Source organism: Amblyomma maculatum, chromosome 7, assembly GCF_055883805.1.
Source record: "Amblyomma maculatum isolate TAMU_Amacu chromosome 7, ASM5588380v1, whole genome shotgun sequence".
Lineage (NCBI taxonomy): Eukaryota > Metazoa > Arthropoda > Arachnida > Ixodida > Ixodidae > Amblyomma > Amblyomma maculatum.
The window spans coordinates 139,557,914-139,572,444 of record NC_139350.1 but is presented as its reverse complement, the minus strand read 5'-3'; positions in this window follow the sequence as shown (position 1 = coordinate 139,572,444).

The following is a 14,531-nucleotide window of genomic DNA, read 5'->3' as shown; positions in this document are numbered from 1 at the left end:
GACCAAGAGCTAAAATCTATTCTTTAGGCTGCACCTAACCTAACTAGCTGAAAACGAAATAAAGTTAATAAAAGAAAGAACTCATCTATTTGACGCTTCGGAAGCTCCCGCTGTCGCCAGTCCGTCCGTTTGCGGTAGCCACGTGCAATCGGAGGAGCGATGGAACACGCGTCCGCACCACACGGCTGTCAACTGTCAACTGGGTGGTACCCACCCAGTTTACAGCGCTCCTGGCGGCGGCCGCCGGCATTCATCGCTCATGGTACCACCCAGTAGGCCTCGGTCGGCACACTAGCCAACATATTCTAGTCACTATAGTGGCGGTATCGAGGTCTGCGCGCAACTCGTACTCCCTTTAAAATGTATTGTTGTTCCTAGCTTTTGATGAAATTTGAGGAGTTTTGAGAAGATTGGTCGCGTTTGTGACGGTTCACGCTTCATTCTGACATGCTCCATGTGCCCCGGGGACTTTTAGACCGAAGTTCAGGCGCCGGCGTCGCTGGAGATCTTCAGGAAATTGTGATCAGCTGACGAACGTGTTTATGAAATCTGCCGTGGAGAAAAGCGACGTGTTACTGCATCGCCGATGCTTCGACGGAAGCACGTTGGCACTGCACTGTGTTTACATATTACTACAGGTAAGGACCTTAACGATTTCGCAATTATTCAGCGTGAATAGAAAGGCGCCAGGGTCATCTTACGAGCCTCCGGTCGTCGAGCTTGTTGCCGCTGGTTTTTTTCCCAGTCAGCGGTATATTTTCGTTTCCAAGAATAATATATGAAGCTATTAGTGACGAGCAAGGTCATCATGATTTTAAACGAATTTTGTTTTTGATGAGATTTAGCTTCTTCACAATAGTGCAGTTTAAATTAACAGCGCATTTCACTGAATTAGTGCAACAATTCTTTCGTGATTGATGGTGTCGCTTGCATTGCTAGGTGTCAATTTGAGGACGCAGGTGTCTTGCGTTTGCGTGCTATGTAGCTACGCCGACTGTCTGTGTGATGTGCATTTGCTTTCCTCGAGAGTGCGAGCGTGATAAGTGATGCCTTCGAAAAGCGTGCGTGCTGCATCGCCTCTTTCGCGTGTATATTTACATCTAGGCTACCGGATATTATAAACTCGTTCTCTAGCGAGGCCCTCGGAAATTTTCGCTCCCTCAGGCAAGTGATCGAGAAGCTTAGTATAAATTCCGTAGTGTGTCGTATTCACACGCTGCTCGGTCCTCCTGGCTTGTGTCTACCTGTCGATGATGTACTTCCAACCCAGTTACAGGGTTAAAAAAAAAGTTGCTAAGAAAGTTGTTAAAAGAGCAGACAGGAAAGTAAACCCTAAAACTATGCTTTCTGTTGGCCTGCATGGTAAGTCACCCTCAATTTCGTCTTGCTCCTTTGATGCTTGAACCAGTAAAGTGATTCAACAATTGAAGTGAAAGTGAAGTTATTATGGCAACTTTGGCACCCCTACTGTTCACTCTACACAGTAGTTACCATTTGTTTCAAGGCACACGCCCTGGATGTGTGTGCCTTTCTCATTCGGGTGCCTAAAGCGGTGTGCCTAAATCATTCGGACCATAACATGTGTTACATGGTATCTCACCCATCACTTTGCCAGTGGCCTGGTTGAAGGTTAAGGAAGCATGGCACCGCTTGCGTAGGATGGGTAGCAAGAGTTTTTTTTTTTATAACACCAGCTTCTGAACTTGGAACTTTTCTGGTTACATGATATATAACTGGTTCTCTATAGGCTCCAAGTACTACTAGGAAAATATTTCAGGAGAGAAAAAAGTTCTGCTTGAGGAAGAATATGCTTCTACGCATTTTCGGGGCTAATAGCTCGAGCATGGTATAAGAAAAGCGACTTGCACTCCTTTTAATAATGTAGACCTTTTTACTAGACTGTGAAACAGCATGACTGTTATTTTAATCTGTTGTTTTAAACATGTTTCTTATGACGTTAATATCTTTGGCAAAGGAATTGAGCAATGTTTTCTCCAATTTTAGTTGTCAAATCCTTTGTGAAGTTATTTTATTTGTACTCAGTTTGCAGAGGCTTTCTTTACCATATTTTTATGTTTATGCAATTTCTATGAACCATAGTGCTCGTTTCATTTACTGCTAGTATTTTTCATTGTTCTAATTGTGGTTTTTACCAATGCAGCTGAAAAGGCCTGCCATCCATGTCAACCTATTGCGCTGAAGAGGACCGGCGGATGCCTGTGTGTGGAACATGCGGCGCAGAGGGCGACAAGAAAAGTCGCGTCAATGACACTGAACATTCTCTTGACTCAGGTATCAAAAGGATTGTATCACTGCAATTATCGCACATACCATATTTACCAGGCAACAAGGCTTGCTTCTCAGCCACTTAGTGTATGCCAAATAACACCCCCAAATACTAGAACACCTTATAATTTGAGGAAAAGGGTGCCCTTTACCTTGTAGAAATTTAGAGATGGAAGTAGCATAGTGCTGTATTGCATGACTGAGAAATAAAATTTGATGCTTTGTCAATTTTTACAAACTATGCATCTGCAATTTGTGCAAACACATTTCATGCAAAATTCTCATCAGACATTTATCCATTGCTTACTCGAATCTTAAAACTAAACCTGTCTGTACTCTAGCTACGATTGCTCGAATGCCAAAAGAAAATTTTGTAGTACGCACTAAGTTGTCTGAGTTGTGATACACAAGATAGGTATCCCGTCACACTAGTTTCCTATCACTGAGCGCTTTGTGCCCATGAAGCTGCTAAATTAGATTCAATTATGGAGAACTTGAATGGTAGGTGGGTGACACAACTCGCCTGAACGCCATCTAAAATAGTCGGCTTAGTCTTTTCCAGTGATGATTATTGTATATTGTGAAGCTATGCTATGGTGGTGCTGCATTCTAGGCACCTAAAGACTTGTTTGTAAAAAAGTACTAAGAAAAATTCATCACAGTTCCTTCACAAAGGCTGTCGGGCATCCCTAGTCGATGCTGGGAGGAGGCAAATATATTTATTTGGGCACCGGATCTTCAGTAAGGTAGTTCAGAAACTGTTAGACTGCCAAACTAGTCTCTCTTGAGCTCAGTATTGTGCTTATCCATGATTGCAAATACTTCACAACTTTGTAATTTAAAGCCCCACTCCACATAAAGTTTAAATCTGTAGGACATACAGTGACAATTTTTCAATTAAACATTTTCTGGTACCTCACGCACCCCACACATTCTAGCTTAAGGTCTTAAGCTTGGTTTTTTAACTTAAAAATGATTTATGAAGACGAGCAGGCTTCATGAATCTTTATGCAAGCCCATCAGTTCATTACCAACCTCTTCTGCATTTCATGTATCGTTCAGATAATTAGCTCAATTCCTTCAAACCTTATGTTGTTGGCTTTGATAAGCCCAGCAAGGGTTCGCTTGATTGAAGTTCTTACACTGTAGTTCATCCTCGTGACATTTCTTTGTGCTTCGGTTTTCACGAGTGTCGCATGGCTATGCAAAACAGAGTGGTGTCCGTGTGCTGTGCGATGTCAGTGCATGTTAAAAAACCCCAGGCGGTCGAAATTTCCAGAGTCCTCTACTTCGGCATCTCTCATAGCCTTAATCACTTTGGGACATTAAACCCCACAAACTTATCACATGGCTGCTGCTGATGGAGATTGGTGTTCATTTGTAAAACAGTACATTGCTGAAGGAAAGAAGCCAACAGTCGGCGAGGCCAAGGAAAGCGTTGGGGATGGTACTTCATGTATTTTTTTTAATGTTTACTTGGATAATCACAGAAATTAGCAATGTAATCTTCTTAGGGGAAAGATAATTAAACACAAAGTAGAAGAAAAAACAACGTGTCGATGGTGGGAACCGAACCGACGACCTCCGAATATCGCGTCCGGTGCTCTTCCAACTGAGCTACATCGGCAGCTGTCCTCCCTGCTACTTGCTTGGGTATTTATGTTTATATGTATACGAACCTTGAGAGTGTTCACCAGCGCCACCCTCAACCTCAGCGGCGGACGTGGAACACTTCCTTTTGTTACCGCCAGCGTCACGTAGAACGTGATCAAGAGCGAGGGCGAAAGCTGTGCTAGAACCCTCTTACGCTACCTATGGCTTCAAGACTGCCAGAACCGAGACCCCCGTAAGCTACAAGCAGATCAATTAAGGGGAAATGAGGGTGCTCGTTATAATACATGAAGGAAAGAAGCCAACAGTCGGCGAGGCCAAGGAAAGCATTGGGGATGGTACTTTACGTATATTTTTTTTAATGTTTACTTGGATAATCACAGAAATTAGTAATGTAATCTGCTTAGGGGAAAGATAATTAAACACAAAGTAGAAGAAAAAACAACGAGCCGATGGTGGGAACCGAACCCACGACCTCCGAATATCGCGTCCGGTGCTCTTCCAACTGAGCTACATCGGCAGCTGTCCCCCCTCCTACTTGCTTGGGTATTTATGTTTATATGTATACGAACCTTGAGAGTGTTCACCAGCGCCACCCTCAACCTCAGCGGCGGACGTGGAACACTTCCTTTTGTTACCGCCAGCGTCACGTAGAACGTGATCAAGAGCGAGGGCGAAAGCTGTGCTAGAACCCTCTTGCGCTACCTATGGCTTCAAGACTGCCAGAACCGAGACCCCCGTAAGCTACAAGCAGATCAATTAAGGGGAAATGAGGGTGCTCGTGAAGGAAAGAAGCCAACAGTCGGTGAGGCCAAGGAAAGCGTTGAGGATGGTACTTTATGTATTTTTTAATGTTTACTTGATAATCACAGAAATTAGCAATGTAATCTGCTTAGGGGAAAGATAATTAAACACAAAGTAGAAGAAAAAACAACGTGCCAATGGTGGGAACCGAACCCACGACTTCCGAATATCGCGTCCGGTGCTCTTCCAGCTGAGCTACATCGGCCGCTGTCCCCCCTGCTACTTGCTTGGGTATTTATGTGTATATGTATACGAACCTTGAGAGTGTTCACCAGCGCCACCCTCAACCTCAGCGGCGGTCGTGGAACACGTTCTTTTGTTACCGCCAGCGTCAAGTAGAATGTGATCAAGCGCGGTAACACGATCAAGCGCGGAATGTGATTATCCAAGTAAACATTAAAAAAATGCATAAAGTGCCATCCCTAACGCTTTCCTTGGCCTCGCCGACTGTTGGCTTCTTTCCTTCATGTATTATAACGAGCACCCTCATTTCCCCTTAATTGATCTGCTTGTAGCTTACGGGGCTCTCGGGTCTGGCAGTCTTGAAGCCATAGGTAGCATAAGAGTGTTCTAGCACAGCTTTCGCCCTCGCTCTTGATCACGTTCTACGTGACGCTGGCGGTAACAAAAGGACGTGTTCCACGTCTGCCGCTGAGGTTGAGGATGGTGCTGGTGAACACTCTCAAGGTTCGTATACATATAAATATAAATACCCAAGCAAGTAGCAGGGGGGACAGCGGCCGATGTACCTCAGTTGGAAGAGCACCGGACGCGATATTCGGAGGTCATGGGTTCGGTTCCCACCATCGGCACGTTTTTTTTCTACTTTGTGTTTAATTATCTTTCCCCTAAGCAGATTACATTACTAATTTCTGTGATTGTCCAAGTAAACATTAAAAAAATACATAAAGTACCATCCCCGACGCTTTCCTTGGCCTCGCCGACTGTTGGCTTCTTTCCTTTATGTATTATAACGAGCACCCTCATTTCCCCTTAATTGATCTGCTAATACTTTGGTGAGTGCAATAATATATTTCCAGTTAATATGTTATTGTTGTGCAGCAGTGATTCTGCAGGTCTGCACTCACATACAGATGCACGCCTCCATTACCCGCCTAGGCAACTTCCTCTACTATAGGCAAATCCCCCCCCCCTCCCCTCAATTTTGGAAAAGCATTCGCCACCCATGCCGCTGCTTGAACTAACATGGGTGCCATTCAGGAATACGTAACAGCACTTTGTAACAATACAACTGTGTGCCATGGGGAATGCGCATTCTCCTTACCTTCTCTGATGAGGTGACAGAGTGCCTAAGGAAGCAGCTGAAACATTACTCTGGCATAGTACAAAGCATGGGAACTAGGATCTCCCATCCTCTCCTGCTCCGAGCCCTAAATCGCCTTGGGCATAGAGGCTTTGCAGCCCTTTTTATGTTGTTCTTGGCAGAATACAATCATAAATGGCACGCGGAAGCATATCAGTGGAAAGAATCAGTGGACCTATGATTCGTATGTTCAGGTGTTAATAAGCTATCATCAGTGACATGTGCAATTTCTCGTTGCCGTACTTTTCTTCCTTCTAAAATAAAACTTCAGATATATAATGCATTATTCGTCTCGTGTATGAATTATTGTTCTTTAGTTTGGCTCACAACTACTAAATCAAACATGGAGAAAATTTATCTCCTTCAAAAGAAAACCATTTGTCATATAGCAAATCTTGGTTACTTAGCCCATACTCGACAAGCTCTCCAGACATATAATGTAGTAAGGATTCGAAATATGTATGAATTTCGAGTTTTTTTGTTATATTATTTTCCTTCCAGCTTCAGAACTATGATTAAAGATGCCACCCTGCTGAAAGAAAATAGACATCTAGTGAACCGCGTAACACAGACAAGTGGCTGGTACCATTTTTTTGCACGGACTATAGGCTGCAGACATTAGAATATACTCTTCCCTCAATTTCAAATAAATTAAAAGACGTAAATCAGTCCACTAAAGCTGCACTGCATCAGTATCTTGTAGTTATGTAACCCGATGGTATCTTCCACAGTTATAAAGTTCTCTCTTATTTTCATTCATGGCCTCTGTTATAATTTAACACGTATAGTGTTGTTAAAGTATGCACTATCTGCGGTCATTTTTTTTTCAGTGATTCTGAGAATATATCCTGCTAATTTGTTTTGCTTGCAGAACTAATATTTAGATGCTGTTGTTTGTGATATACCTGTTTCCATTGCGTTACTTACATTAGTGATCCGGTTAGCTGCATTTAAAACATTTTAAAAAATGTATCTGCTTCTTGTATTTGTATGTATATTATTTTATTGTATGCTGGCCTGCTTTATAATGGCTACGTGGGTCTCGTCAAGCTGATTACTCGTGGCTTTTAGCCCAGGCAGCCGACCAGAACATTCTGGGAAATAAAATTGGAATTGAATTTGACTAGCAACACGTGTGTCTATGGGGCGACAGGGTGCAGGAGGCAAGTGGGAAGACAGCCTCCCGATAGGAGAGGGCTCTGTACCTTATCGTAGAAAGTGCTACTGTATTTGTTTTTGATGTACAGTTCATATAGTGGGGCCCTGGGTAGGGCCAGACTAGCAATACGAATTGACTTGTAGGCCCGGCCACTGGAAATTACTGCCCTTATTTCTTTGTTAACCAAGTGATTGAAGAAAGGGTAGTTAACTCCATTCTAAGCTTGGACTCTATGCTTAGTCATGCAACATGGTTAGGTTGTAACCATTTAGGTGCTTAGGCCCTAACCAGTTAAGTAGCAGAAAGTAGTTGTTTTTGTTAATTCAGCTTTGGTCCTCCCAGTCTTGCTCTGAATATATATTATGCTCTAAATATATGCTCTGCTACCATCATCTTCAAGCATATGCCTCCTGGTCTTCCATGTCGAACTGTACGACTGATATGTATTCTGGTGTTTGTTGAAGATAACATCTTTGGCACTGAATGGCACTGTGCTCCTTGCCAAAAGTGATGACAGGGCCACTTTATGTGTTTGTCATAGCTGCTCAAAGATCAGGACACAGAATAACAGTACAACTGTCATGGAGTAAACTAGTTTATCATTCCCTGGTTTGTAATAAAAATATTTCATGTATAATGTCTTGAGTGTGCATTCTCATGAGAAAACACAGTTCCTGCTCACTGCAAGCTGATCGCAGCAATGACGGAGTTGTAGCAGGAAAACACTGCTCTAAAAATTAAACATTGATGGATAATACTCATGTGTCAACTCCAAGTGAAAGCATGAAGTGTGGCTTCAGTGACAGTGGAAACACTATGTTTCAGCCAAGGGCTGTGCTAATTATGTTTTCTATATGTGGTAAGTAGTTTTGCCTTTCATATAAGCTGCACGGTAGAGCAACTAATAATGTGTACTTATGCTTTATGGTACATAGCTGCCATATCTCATGTTCTTTCTTTACCTGATGCTCATTTATATTTTCACACAACCCGAACAATGCTACGCTTGCTGCTGTTGCCTACATAGCTTCCAAAGATGTAAACTGGAAAAGTGAGAATGGTACAGAAAGCAATACGTTTCAAGAGAACTATGTCGAGCGCAGACAGTCATGTACAGTATGTCGCTACTATTTAGACATTGATGCAATAGTGCTTTGTTAACACAAGTGTGCAAGTTTACTGAAAGCAGTTTGTAACACCTTTCACAGCTAACTTGTTGTCGAGACTGTGTGGCTTATTTAGCGCTTAGCGGGATATTGCACGGGAATATGAGGCTGGGTGTTAATGTTGAAATGCTTTGCTGTAAAGAGAACAAGCAATCTGATATCAGGTGCAGGAGGCACACGGCAATTACTGCTTGCGCCTTTAACCTTGTATTTAGCAGCACGAAATTAGAGCATTAAAGAAGGGACAAATGGAAGCGTTGGACATCTATTATCAAAGAAAAACAAGGTTTGAGGGGAAGCCGCAATTTGGAAGTAAACATTTAAACAAGAGGACTTCTCTTCATCCAGGTGAAGACCGATCATCTTGTTGAAATGTTTGCTTGTAAACAGGCTCGTGCTCAACCCTTGTTTGGTTTTCTGTGATACTGTGTATACATCTTCCCCTCATTCTGGTGAGTGCTTATGCACACTTGCAATACTCTTGTGCACTGCATATGCAGAAAAACATTCAAGTTGTGGAATTAAGTAAATACTAGCTGTCATCAAACATGAAAAACTAATGAGTGTGTTGGCTTGATCGTTCAGATGATAAAGCTCTTCTTGGCATCTGTTTTATGAGACAGCGTTTAGAGTAGCTGAAAATCGTTTCTTGCAATTAACTGTCAGGTGTCCAAGAAAGCACACTCTACGTATATGCAAGGAAGGTTGTGTACATTAGTTTTGTATGGCCAATCCGCATTCACTTTCACTTATTCCCATGGGTTATTTATGCTGCATTTGATGAGGTGATGTGTGGATATATCTGAAAACTCATTCATTTGTTTTATTGATATCCTTTTCTTAATGTGCGATGTTTACTTCACTTTTACTTCAGCATATATCACATGTATGGAACATCCTAGAACTAAACTTGATTGTGGCAAGACGTATGAAGGGCCATCAGGAACTTGAGTTCAAAAGATGAGCTCATCTAAGTTGCATTTTGAGCATGGATAAGCTGTTGATTTCAATATCTTTTTGAGTTAATTCAACAACCGCTTGTTTGATTAATATAGAAATTAAGCTAATTCTGGATCCGATGTGTGTATGTATATGCATGTATAACTACATTCACTGCTCCTTTGGTAATTGGCGATGTGTGATACACATGCGGGCACTTGGCCAAATGAGCGCCCGAAGCGGGCTTTGTCCCTGGCGAATTACCGTTTTATTTAGAATACATAAAAAAAAAGATGCCGCGGCTCAATCGGTTAACCGCGCGTAGTCGTCACAGACCTGTCGCCGACAAAACTGTACCGATTCGGGGATCTTATTCAAGTGTGATAAGCTGCGACGCGGAAAGTGAGCGGCCGCACATAGGCGAACGATCACGCAACAGGCCCAATTCTCATAACGTGCGCCATCCAAGATCGAGCACAGTGTCGCGCGCTTCGTGGCCTGCAGATGTCGAAACGCCTGCTTGACGCGGCGTTTCAGCCGATCGGCGTAGACAGCTCCCTTACGTGCATATGGTGATGACTTTTTTAGCAGAACGAGGCTTAAAAGCGCCATGATCAAGCTGTCGCAACTATAACAGTTGTTCGTACGTGCGCTGACATTGACTTAAGTATGCGACGCGAGAAGTCGAGCTGCTTAGTAAGTACTGTTTACTGGTACTTATCCATAGGTGCAGCGGTGGCGTAGCGGTAGAACATTAGCCTCGCATACAAGAGGACCGGGGTTCAAATCCCGGTGCCGCGCAATTCTCCACCGGAAAAAAAAAGTCCGCGTGTCGATGGAATTGCATACACAGGTGCGACCTGATGCCGGTGAACACCTCCGGCAACGCACTTCCTCACTAGAACAGGAGTTGGCCACCCTGGTGCAGAAATTGGCCACAACCTCCTATGATAAGCTCCATAAAACCCCGGCCCTCAGTCACCAGCGGCTGCGGAACAACTGACCACGGCGGCGGTCAGACCCGTGACGCAGCAGGGGCTGCTAAGAAAGCCTGGCTCCGCTGGACAGGCCGCCGTTGGAAACTGACCCTGGCAACGTTTAATGCTAGAACACTAGCTAGTGAAGCTATGAAGAAGGATTGAAATCTGGGTCAGTTGGTACATAGTCAGAGAATAAAAACCATATATTCTCTGACTAGTGAAGCTAGTTTATCAGTGCTGTTCGAGGAACTAGAGGGCATGAAATGGGATGTCGTAGGGCTTAGTGAGTTTAGGAGGCCGAATGAGGCATATACTGTACTGAAGGATGGGCATGTACTCTGTTATCGAGGTTTACCAGAGAGGCGACAACTAGGAGTAGGTTTCTTTGTCAATTAGTATATAGCGGGTAATATAGATGAATTCTATAGTATTAATGAGAGGGTTGCAGGCATCGTAATTAGGCTTAATAAGCGGTATAAACTGAAGGTTGTACAGGCCTATGCACCTACATGTAGCTATGATGACCAGGCAGTTGAAAGCTTCTATGAAGATGTAGAATCGGCAATGCGAAAAGTAAAGACGCAGTATACTGTACTAATGGGCGACTTCAATGCCAAGGTAGGGAAATAAACAGCCAGGAGACAAGGTGACTATGGCATTGGTTCTAGGAATAGCAGGGGGGAGTTACTAGCTGAGTTTACAGAGCGCAATAACTTACGAATCATGAATACCTTCTTCAGCAAACGGAAGAACCGGAAATGGACATGGAAAAGTCCTAACGGAGAGACTAAAAATGAAATCGACTTCATAATGTGTTCAACCCCCGCCATTGTGCAGGATGTAGAGGTAATCGGGAAAGTGCGATGCAGTGACCACAGGATGATGAGGTCCCGAATTAGCCTAAATCTGAAGAGGGAACGCAGCAAATTAGTAAGAAAGAAACCCATCACCGAATTAGAGGTGAGGGGGAGGGCAGAAGAGTTCAGGATCTCGCTACAGAATAGGTATTCAGCTCAAACCGAGGATGGCGACATTATCCTAGAGGCAAGGAACAATAATTTCAGAGATATCATTACTGAGTGGGCGGTAGAAGTAGGCGGTAGGATAGTTAGAGAGGATACCGGTAAGCTGTCTAAGGAGAAGAAAGATCTGATTAAGAACCGCCAGAGTATGAAAGCTTCCACTCCAACAGACCAGATCGAATTGGCCGAGAGATCAAAGCTAATCAATAATCGCAAGGTGGCCGATATAAGGAAGTATAACATGGAGAAAATTGAGCATGCTGTAAAAAATGGAGGAAGCCTTAAAGCAGTAAAGAAGAAATTGGGCATAGGCAAAAACCAGATGTATGCGATAAGGGACAAGGCGGGTAACGTCATCACTAATATGGACAAGATAGTCAAAGTAGCCGAGGAGTTCTATACAGATCTCTACAGTAGCCAAAGTAGTCAGGACCTTAATGAGATTGGCGGTAGGGAAAAACAGTCAGACGTTCCACCAGTAACGAAGGACGAGGTCAAGAAAGCACTAGAAACTATGGAAAGCGGGAAATCAGCTGGAGAGGATCAGATAACTACAGATTTGCTGAAGGACGGGGGGGATATCGTTCTAGAAAAACTGGCCACCCTACGCAGTGCCTGGTGTCATCGACGGTACCGGAACCATGGAAGAATGCAAACATTATCCTCATTCACAAGAAAGGGGACTCTAAGGACCTTAAAAATTACAGACCAATCAGCTTACTGTCTGTTACGTATAAGGTATTTACTAAGGTAATCGCTAATAGAATCAGGACAACCTTAGACTGCAATCAAGCAAAGGATCAAGCAGGGTTTCGGAAACGGTACTCTACTATCGATCATATCCATACCATCAATCAGGTGATAGAAAAATGCTCCGAATATATCCAGCCCTATACATAGCATTCATTGATTACGAAAACGCATTTGACTCAGTTGAAACCTCGGCGGTGATGCAGGCATTGCGAAATGAGGGGGTAGACGAGCCGTACGTGAAAGTGCTGGAAGATATATATAGTGGCTGCACAGCAACCATAGTTCTGCGTAAAGAAAGTAAGAAAATTCCCATAAAGAAAGGTGTTAGGCAAGGAGACACAATCTCCCCAGTACTATTCACAGCTTGTTTAGAGGAAGTATTCAAAGACTTGGAATGGGAGCAGTTAGGGATAAGGGTAGATGGAGAATACCTCAGTAATCTGCGATTTTCTGATAACATTACCTTGCTAAGCAACTCGGGGGATGAACTGCAAATAATGATTGATGACCTAGACAGAAAAAGTAGAAAGGTAGGCTTGAAAATCAATATGCAGAAGACTAAGGTAATGTTCAACAGCCTCGGGAAGGAACAGCAGTTTACATTAGGTAGCGAAATACTGGAAGTAGTAGGCGAAGATGTCTACTTAGGACAGGTAGTAACCGCAGATCCAGACCATGAAAAGGAAATAACAAGAAGAATAAGATTGGGATGGAGCGCATTTGGCAATCACTCGCAGATTATGACTAGCAGCTTACCGGTATCGCTCAAGTGGAAAGTATACAACAGTTGCATCTTGCCTGTACTCACCTATGGGGCTGAAAGGTGGAGGCTAACCAAGAGAGTTCTACTTAAGTTGAGGACAACCCAGAGGGCTATGGAACGAAAAATGTTAGGGGTAACATTAAGAGAGATAGAAAGCGTACAGAGTGGGTCTGAGAGATAACTCAAGTTACCGACATTCTAGTGGAAATTAAGTAGAAGAAATGGACTTGGGCAGGACATGTAGTGCGAAGAGAGGATAACCGATGGTCGCTGAGGGTAACAAACTGGATTCCAAGGGAAGGAAAGCGTAGCAGGGGGCGGCAGAAAGTTAGCTGGGCGGATGAGATTAAGAAGTTCGCAGGGGTCAAGTGGATGCAGCTAGCACAGAACCGGGTTAAGTGGAGAAATGTGGGAGAGGCCTTCGCCCTGCAGTGGGTATAATGAGGCTGCTGCTGCTGCTGCTGCTGATGATGATGATGATGATGATGATAATCCATAGGTGTTCCGTACCTGTAGAAGGCAACTGATACGACGAAAGGAATGGCGAAAGAAATGAATGAAATGAGAAATGAAATGAAAAAACTGACGAGGCTATATGTAAATTGTCGACGGCAACTTCAGTGCGTTCCCCGGAGATTGGAAATGCATCAATTCTCTGGCGCCGATCACTAGAGCACGAAGGAAATACATGAAACTATGTACCACTGCGTTGACACGCACTGCAGAATGCTGCTTAATCGGTTTTCCGTTGGTAATTTTCCTTTTTTTGCGGTGCTACGACGCTGTGCTAGCGGGTTTCTATAGCACGAGCGAGGGGCGTCTGCTACTGGACCTCTTTGGTGCGTTGCATGGTTTCGCCGCCAGGTGCCGCATGGATTGCTGGAATCGCGAATAGGAAATAAATACCACAAAAAATGGTTACGAAGAAAAAAAAGATCGAAAGACAGAGGGAAAACAAAAAACGGCATGTGTGTGTCTCTATTTCGAGTGCTGTCATCAAGCTCAGCTTTCTTTGAGTATTTTCTTTTTTTTGGAAGGGAAGGGGAAGGGGGCATTTAGATTTACAAGCGTTTCGGTGTAGCTCGGCTGGAAACGCTGATTGGCCCTAAATATGTGATGTCATAAATGACGGCACAAACAACGTCATGTGTCACGCGATATTTTATGACGTCATGTCCGAATGTAGGGGCACGTGTTTTCCCTAGATTGTCCCTAGATTTTCCATACGTTCGAGAGCGCCCGGTTGTCCACTGGTGCCGGCGGCGCGCCGCAAGCAGACGACAGCTGCCCAGCCCACGGCCGCGAAGCCTAGTTTGCGCGCTGCACGGACACCGCGAAGACGGCTGCGACGTCAAATAACACATATACGCCTCGAGTCGCGATGAAGTTTACGAACCAGCTTGTCACACCGCACGAATTGCTGGGAAATCACAGTTTAATTGCTGTTCCTTTATCTAGATCTGTGTGAGACCAAAAACAATCGAGGTTCGCCAACGTGATTTGACCTGTTCGTAGCCAGGTCAGGAATTTTCCAGTCGCAACTGTACACCATGTTTGCCGTGATTCCGCTCTTCGGTACATTTCGTATTTGCAATTATGTTATTTGTAAAACGTTTTCATTGCAAAATAGCTTTCTCGGCCGGTGCGACGTCTTTCAGGCGCGCGGGCTCTCGGCAACGGTCGCCCGCCCCATTTCCACACGTCCCGATATAATTCGGCCTTTT